We start from the raw sequence: 9,107 nt of genomic DNA on the forward strand, positions 1-9,107 counted from the left end.
ACTGTTGAAGGGGGTTGATTATTTTGTAGAAGTGTCTTAAGTTCATAATAATAGGCTCATTTTAAAAGACAAAGTCCTTAAAACTACTTGGCCACGTCAATCTGCAGTGCTCAAGAAATACATGTTTGAAAGGTGAAGCAGTCGCTGTGTGCAACACCTGCTAAAAGGATCCAGCTATATCTCAGTGAAGATGTTTCCACTTCCCTATCCAGCCTGTCAGAGATATTGTAGGTGTGATAGTCTGAGACAGACAGAGAGATAGCTGCAGACAGACAAGTGGACAACAGTGAAATAAAAATGTTCAAAACCAAGCTGTTGTGTTTTGAGTTTCTCTTTTAAACATACTTTATCAAGAAAACGTCAGACTAACTGAGGGAATAAGGTAAACCCATCTGTTATTTGTTTTTATTCTCACCCTCTACCTCTGTCTATCTTTTAGCAAAAAATTACCAGTCAGTCTACATCTGCCACCATCTGTATCCAAGACTCAGAACTTCTTCTGTCTGTTTGTTCTTACTTACTTTTCTTTGCTCCTCTTTAATTGTCTTGTGAAATGCACCATCGTGCAATATTAAGAAAGCTCCTTCATCACTCAGGCTGCCTGTCTGTCACTCCATCACCACACATTGATGTTCCATTTTTCATTCATGCACAAAATAGTGCTGGTTGTACAAGGGGAATGCCCATAAGTGTCTCTGCAAAAGCCACTTGAAATGAAAAACAGGTGAACAATTTAAGTGATAAAAGACTGCCTTCAAAGATAATATAACCAAGGTTACAGAGAGGAACCTGTCACACCATGTCACATATACAGTAAATGGCTTAAGGCTTGGCTTAAGCAGAGTTATAATGATTGAATGAAAACAAAGGGAGAAGCTATATTGTCCAGTTTATCCCACTTGTATATGGTCAAACAGTGGAACAAAAATAGAGCCAGAAGATGACATGCTGTATTAAAATAAATAAGTCAAAGTCAAAGTCTCCTTGATTTTCAATACTGCAGTATGCACCTGTCATACAGATGCTTGAAATTACATTTTTATCAGACCCTTGCAACAATAAACATTAAATAAACACAACACATAAAATAAATAAGATAAAAGGGCAGAGTGCAGGTTTAGTCTGTGCAGGGGGCATTATGGGGAGGGGCGTCAGAACAGGAAGAGAGTTCAGCATTCTGACAACCTGGTGGATGAAGCTGTCATTCAGTTTTTGAGTCTGCTGGTCCTGGCTTGGAGACTCCTTAGTCTCCACCCTGATGTCAGCAGGCTGGAGAGACTGTGTGATGGGTGGGTGGGGTTGCCTGCAATGCACAGGGCTTTTTGGGTGAGGCGGGAACAGTATATGTCATGGAAGGAGGGAATAGAGGCACCCCCGATCTTCTCAGCTGCTCTCAGGATGCACTGGAGGGTCATGCGGCAGGATGCAGAGCATGCCCCATACCACAAGTTATAACTAAATGTAATACCCAAAAGTAATTAGTACAGAGCAAAGAAACAAAATTGTAAGATATGAGAAAGAAAAGGTTAAGACATTCAAAATGGGTGAAAGGATGTTGAGAGGAAGAAGTAGTAGCAGGACAAAAATAAATTGCAAAATGTATAGGCTTAATCTGAGGCTTAAATGAATGCATAAAGAACTCAGTTCTTAAACATCCAGGAATCCCTAGTGATGCTTGTTTGGGCCTGCTGCTGTGTGCTGCTCACACTTGGAAGAAAAACGAATCTGGTAGCGCGATGTGAGGGAAAATGGCAGAGCTCCCACAAGAGAGGAAAACAGCTATCAGATTCAAAGTCCACCATATGGGCTTAGACACAAAGCATAAGCTGGAGATAGCTTCATTCCATCACACATATAAACACACAAACACACACGCAAAGACTGCACACTTTGGAAAAATTGTTATCCATCAAGGGCTGAAAAAGACACAGGTTAGGAGGGAGGAGGTCTTAGAACAGCTCAGCTTATAATGAAGTCTGTGATATTATGGAAATTGAATATGCAATGTATGAAATACCTATTAGAATGTAAATTAACTAGTACACTCAGAGTGTGAATGAAACAGGCAGAGGCACACTCGGGCACACACATCCAGCACATGGTAAAATCTTATTAGTGCATACATCCGTGCATACATCCCAACTGGATACACACTTGAGGTCTTCTAATATCTTTAACAGTGTTAGTTTGTTTTTGCTTTTATTATTATTGCTGTATTATTTCATTCCTATTGTTATACTGGAAGCACTAGGTACCTTTTAGTTTTAAAGCTCTGAAAAGGCAGATTATGAGTCACTCTCTCTGTTGCCACTCAAGCTTATATTCAAAGTCGCAGTTAATGAGGAGCTGGGAAATGAGAGGTGGAGGGATTAAAGGGAAGGGAAGGAAAAACAAGGAGGGAAGAAAGGAAGGAAAGGCAATAAGAGCAAAGATGAGGCTGTGCTTGTTTCAGTGTTATCAACGTCGAGCTGTACAGTGCTGTCAATTACAGTGAAGAGCTATATCATAAAACCTGCGAACATACACCCAATCCCACACACTGTTTTATCCTCTTCTATTCAGTGTTCCTGGTGGACCACGTGTGTATTCAGACGCTCTCTGCTTTGATTCTCTTCATTGAATAAATATGATGGTTCAAATGGAGAAACGGAGACTGCACCTCATGGTGCTGACTTTGCTGAGCACCCTGGTGGTGCAGGGGATGAATGAGCTTCAGGGCTTCCCAGAACTATAAGGAAACCTATTACTTAGAGCTGAGGGCCACACAGGTCTCTTTAATTCACACAAGACACCCACACACCAGCAACCAAGACATCCAGACACCCTTTGAGGGATTTGACTGGAAGCAAATGTTCATCCTTTCCCTTCTGAAGGGGTCATACTCCTACTTCAGTACATTTGAATAAAAAGAAACCATTAGAGATAAAGATAAATGAGAGAGATACAGATACACTACTGAAAAAGAAAAGGGGAGAGAAATTAAATGGATAAAGAAAGCTAAATGGACAAGTAGTCAAGTTCCCCTCAGCTGCCTGCTTGTCTTGGCATGGGATGTAGATGTGTCTCAGCAATGCAAAAGCATGCTGGACACATTTTGAGATGGACCAGCCTAGCTGCAAAATTTTTTAATGCTTTATTCACTCAATACATTACAATCATGCATCCAAAGAAAACCATGGTAATCCAACCTTGCAGACTGCTGGTGTGATTGAAAGACTCCTCAACTTAGGACAACAAGTGATCAGCAGAGGGGGTGGCACCAGTCTCGATGAATTGGATAGTGTGTTCATCCTCACGCCTATCAACGCCAGGCTGAGCTCAACCACCGAAAGGGTAGATGACAGAGTGGTTATAACCCATTGTTGAATACACATACGCATAGTCAAGAGGTTCTTCTCTCAACTCTCACTTCAAGTGGAAAACACCGGTGTAGTTGAAAGTGACGTTATGGTGGAATTTATTTGTTTGCTGGCCTGCAACCAAAGCAAAGCTAGGCAGAGAGCCAAAAGCAGCCCTCCTTTAAACCATTTAGCCTCTCCCACTAGGCGTCAAAAATTACATAACTTTGACCAAAAGCATATTTTACACATTAAGACATTTTAAACTTTTAAACTTTTAAACTTTTAAAAATTAAAACATTTCACATAGATATTTCAAACATTTTAGCTGGTATTATTATTAAACCCAAACCACAATTTTAGGAAATAAATGACATCAAAACGAAAAGATTAAATTACAGAAACCATGTGACCACTTTTGCTCTCCATACACGCCTATTTATTCTGCGGAAATGAGTCGCTCTGTTTCCTCATTTGAAATCAGGAGCAGGATATGGTGGAGCACATATGCAATGCACCTAAGCAGGTAAGTTGACCAAATTCTGTGTAAATGTATGTGGAGCTCCCAAGTGTGCAACCTTGTTTACTCATGTTTTTTCAAGCCATAAGATTAGTGATTGTAACATTAGGTTAAAATCAAACGAGGACAATGAGGGGAAGACTGTGAAGTGTGAAAGTCTGTGTCTTCTTCTCAATGTAAGATCAAAGTCACAAAGGGTTAACTAAACTCATTGTCAAAAATCTTTTTTTTCCACTAGGAAGCAATTCATAATTCCACAGCTCTATTTCATCACAGTCCTGTTGGTCTAAAGCTCTTCTCTAAAGGCCAAAACATACAGGTCTAAAAACAGCTTCTCAATATTACATATGGTGCAACAATATGTTTTATGCAGTATTTATAATGCTATAACGTAATATGCAATTAAGATCATACTGCAATATCCTTTAATGTGTAACAATGATCCTGTAAGGTACATAATACATCAGGTATCTACTTCCTAATACTTTCCCTGATCCATCTTATGTTTGTAGCTATTATGGATCAAAGTATGTCGATGGATGCATGTGGGAATCTGATGAATGCTACTTGCTTCTCTTTTTTTCTGTTATAGAGAAGCATAAAAAAACTGTAGCAGAGAGTGCGATGACAATTTAAGGTGTCCTATTTTATTTTATACAAAAATAATAAAAAAGGGAATGTGAGAACACTGAGCAGAGATTGATATTGCATAAGCTCTAACAAAATATTATAAATTGTGCATCAGTGAATGACGGGAATAATTTGAAACTTGGAAAGAGAAGTCTGCACGTAAGAAATCTGTAATTGCAGAAAGATATATACACAATAAGGTGCATAGGAACAGAGTAAACAGAGTAAAAGGGAAAGATTCTGCTGTGATAACCATGCAAGAAACACAATCAAAGTGTGAGAATGAGAGAAGATGACAGTGTAATGCTCAAAACAACCAAGAAAATAATTGCTCAGGGGGAATAGAAAGGAGACCTGATGACAGTGGTAAGAGCTCCAGCGTGCTCTGTAAAATCATAACACTTAGAGCGGATGATGAGTCATGAAAGTCTGCATATGTTTCCATGGTCCTGTTAGGAGCAGCAAAACAGCAAAAAAAAAGCTGTTTCATTGTGAATAAGGAGTTTCAGGAAGGAGTGAGGAGCTGGAGATGCAGAGAAGAGGGCTGACTGAGGAGGAGAGTAAAAAGGCTTGGTGAAAAGGAATATATCAGGAGAGAAAGAGGAAGGGAGAGGAGATAAAGTAAGAGAGGCTGGCAGGGGTTTGATGGTAAAGTCAGCTATTTCTAGCTTCATGTCTACACTGTGGTCTTGTCTCAGTGGGAGCCTCTCTGGTCTGGGATAGAGACAGGCTGGGATCCCCTTGCTATACTGATTCTCAGACACATTCATTTGGGAGAATCAGAATTGATGAAACCTGCCTGAGGCCAAGGTTTATTTACTTATTTATCTGGTGCTCCTCTGGTTCCTGCTCCATCTGTCTGAGAATATGAGGCTACCTGCTGAGGCCCAGCAGCTCCCAACGCCCAGGTCTGACAACTAATTTCAGAGTGTGGGTGCGTGTGTGTGTGATAGTGCAGGGTGGGCTGGTGGAGGGTGCCACCTGCACTTTGCACATGCTCCATTAATCAACTGTGGGCAGCAACACAAATTGACATTTCGCAGAGGGGTGTAGCTTCATTTCAGGTGCACTTGATTGTTGGTTTGAGGCTGTTTCTGTTTTTGCCACATCATTACAAGTCAGTCAGTCTGCTACCAGAGGAACAATCTAAAAAAAGTTCTGTGCTCTGCTCCTTGCTGCAAAGAACTATTCAATAAAACCTCTGTTGTCGAACTGATAATTAGATTTCAACAGACCATTCAAATAGTGGTTTAAAATAAGTGAAAACTCAAAATCAGTCTCAGCCATAGTGACCATCTCTCTGACCTGGTAGCTCTGGACAGCTTCCCAGTGTTTGAAGGTTTAGAGCAGCGTACATGCAGAGCTGTGACAGACACATTGGATGAGCGAGTCATTGAACATATGTGTTCATGCTGTTTATGTTCACCCATGTGCATTCAAATCATGTCTGCCCTCTGATCCGTACAAATATGTGTCTGTGTGCAGACAATGATGAGTGTAAACCAGATGTAGCGAGTATCAACATCCCCTCCTCCCCCTGTCCCCTGAGACAAGAACAAAGAGGTCAGACTACACCAGGAGGCCTTTGATCAGCTCAGCTCTATCATGTCCATATTAGAAACTGACAACACTCAAATCAAAGAAGCTTCATCAGCAACATGCGCACGTAAAAAGTGTCTGTGTTCGCTTGTACATAAAATATTTGTTTTCTGTTTTGTGATTTGTGTTTGCTTTCAAACATTGAAGATTTTTGGGAAAAGCATGAAGCAGTAACAACAAATTTTTCCCAGGTGGCTTTATCACAAAAATGAATGTAATGACACAGATTAGGAAAAACTTCTAGCCCCACCCATAGAGTGCTTATTCACTTGTGCTGAATCCATCTTGAGGAAAAGTCAAGGAGAAAAATTGAGGCTCTCCAGCCTGAAAGTAAGGTAATGATGTGATTTACTATCTACTGCTGCTTTATTGGAAGCAAATTAACCTACTTGAAAGTAGAGAACAGAGTTAGCAGCCCCGAGATTTGATCATATTTTTAATATTTCACCCTGAAGTGGAGATGGGGTTTTTTAGCGTTCAGGCTGACACTGTGGCAGTGATTTTAGCATCATAAGCTAAAACCACTTTACCCTGAAATGTTGTTTTTGCTGAGAGGTCCATCCAGAGCTGCAGAGGTCCTGATTTAAAACATTGTCGACAAAAACAAAGTGTTATTCATGCATTACAGTCACTAAGTCAGCCTTTTAGCCTCACAACAAGCTGCCATTAGAGCTGGAATGTATTTTGTTCTTCTTATTGTGTTAGACATTATCTTAATGCTTTTTATTGTTGTTCCACAGCACTGCAGCTGGAGTGCAGAGCTATTAGTCCATCATATATCAAGCCCTCAGTGTCATGTGTAGTAGTTAAGTGTTTTGAACTCACACATGGCAGCATGAATCTTCCTGAAGGCTGCTGATTATTAATGACGGTGTCAGAGCAGAGCAGCCTCCTTCAATCACACTGCAGGTAACTCCTGCTCCCACAGCCAACACCATAACAGGGAGAGAACTTTAAATCTATTTTAATATGAATGAATCATTCTTGACGCTGATTTCTCACTCAGCTTATGTTAATGCTTCTTTTTTTGTGAGATTAGACCCTACAAGCAAATTCATTCACAAATACTAACACCTGAAATGATTACAAATGAGGAAGTCATATGAATAAAAGACAAAGAGTACCAGCATGCCAACCTCCTCCAACCTGTATACAGTAATTAGTTACTGGGCTTATGGAGCATCAAAGAAGACATATTTGAATACAGAGAGAAAGCAAGTGAATTAGTTTTAGGAGCATTAAAAAAACAGGAGGAACGAAGAGACAGAATATGCATCTGTTCCTCTTGATACCCTCTAAAACACTATACTCATTTGTGTCATATTTTGTAATCCACTTGTGCATTTCACTCTGTTTGTCTTTATTTTTCTACCCGAGGATTTTCTTTTTACTCATCCCTCAACATCTTTTTTTATGTCATGCTTTAAAGATGAAGTAGCAACTTTATTTTTGGACTGCATTTGCAACGGCCTATAAGTATATAAATGCAGTCCAAAGAGATCCATAAAAGTGTCATTGCAATCTAAGGTACCACCTGTGTCCCACATGAATCAAATTTCACAGCTGCAATTATGCACAGAGTTGATGCTTCACTCAAACCCCACATTTGAAGTACCATCGTTAAACAGGTTGATTAACACGGTAGCCTTGTACTCTGCTTACTATTAATCCTTAATACTGTTGAATTAAAACACTGCATAGCCAGGAGTGATAAGACTTACACTAATTGACTCAAATGTAAGAAGAAAGTAGTGTATTGTTCATTCTTTAGCAGAAAGTTCAGATACGGGTCTGGCATTGAGATAAGAATGGGATCGATCTCTCTCTCTCTCTCTCTCTCTCTCTCTCTCTCTCTCTCTCTCTCTCTCTCTCTCTCTCTCTCTCTCTCTTGCCTCATTTCCTCCCTCATACACCTGCAGTTTCTCAGAACTGATCTGGCTAATTACACATCTCATCACATCCACACACAGCCAAAGGCTCTCAGCAGTCCCCATAATGCTGTAGTGGGACCTTTCAGACACGATCTGGGAGGAGACAGTCAGAATAATAGATCCCAAAACAACAACAGAGGCAATTTAAAGCTACAGTGTGTAATTACCTCCAGAAAAAAACATCCTGCTTTCCATAACTCATAGAAATGATGGGTTAAACACTGGGGTAATATGTGTAAATGTGTGTTTATCAGTGCATTCCACTCTACCCCTGGGCTCGTACCTGGTAACTTGTAGTCACCCATCAATTCTGATAGATGATTTCCTTTCTGTGCAGCCAACTGTTCAAGAAGTGCATGGCTCTTCATTTCCTTCTTTCCCCCAGACGCAGCGCTGACAGCTCAGGGACACATTTAGATTTTTAATGGCTGGTTTAGACATGTTCAATTTATCCTGAAAATATCTCTATGTGGATTATTGCAGGCGTATTACCCAGCTTTCTTACTAATCACCTGGCTGTGTTGAATATTTGATTCTGATTGGTCAATACCCATTTAACAGTTCATAGTTCTGAACAGCAAGGATGATGCGAGGGACTACCTAATCACAAACCTCACACATTGCAAATCAATCTTGCATAGAGTGTACTCATTCCGATTTCACCTCTTCTTCTTGTCAGTGCAACAAAAGCGTAGACAGACCGAGACAAACGTAGACCTAGACAATGTGGAGGATATTTTTTATAATATTGATAATGTAATTGGAGAGCACACATTTTTTTATTGATGGTTGATGGCTGACAATTCCCCAGCGGGGAAAAGAAGACGAGATGTCTTGCCAAAACTGCTGTGGGTCACTTCTTTGCCTGCAAACCCCTGCCACCTGGCCCATCCCTGATGTCAAAAATATATCATCTGGCCTGATTATTATTTTTTTAATTACATATTTTTATCTGGTTGTTTTCATACCCATTAAACTACCCTGTCCTATAATTTATAATGAAAATAAAATACAATTCCAGAAAAACATGGTGTATTAAAGGTTCCCTCACATGTCTAGGCAGATTTTTTTAATTATTTAAAGCAGCTT

Source organism: Notolabrus celidotus, chromosome 2 (genome assembly GCF_009762535.1).
Source record: "Notolabrus celidotus isolate fNotCel1 chromosome 2, fNotCel1.pri, whole genome shotgun sequence".
NCBI lineage: Eukaryota > Metazoa > Chordata > Actinopteri > Labriformes > Labridae > Notolabrus > Notolabrus celidotus.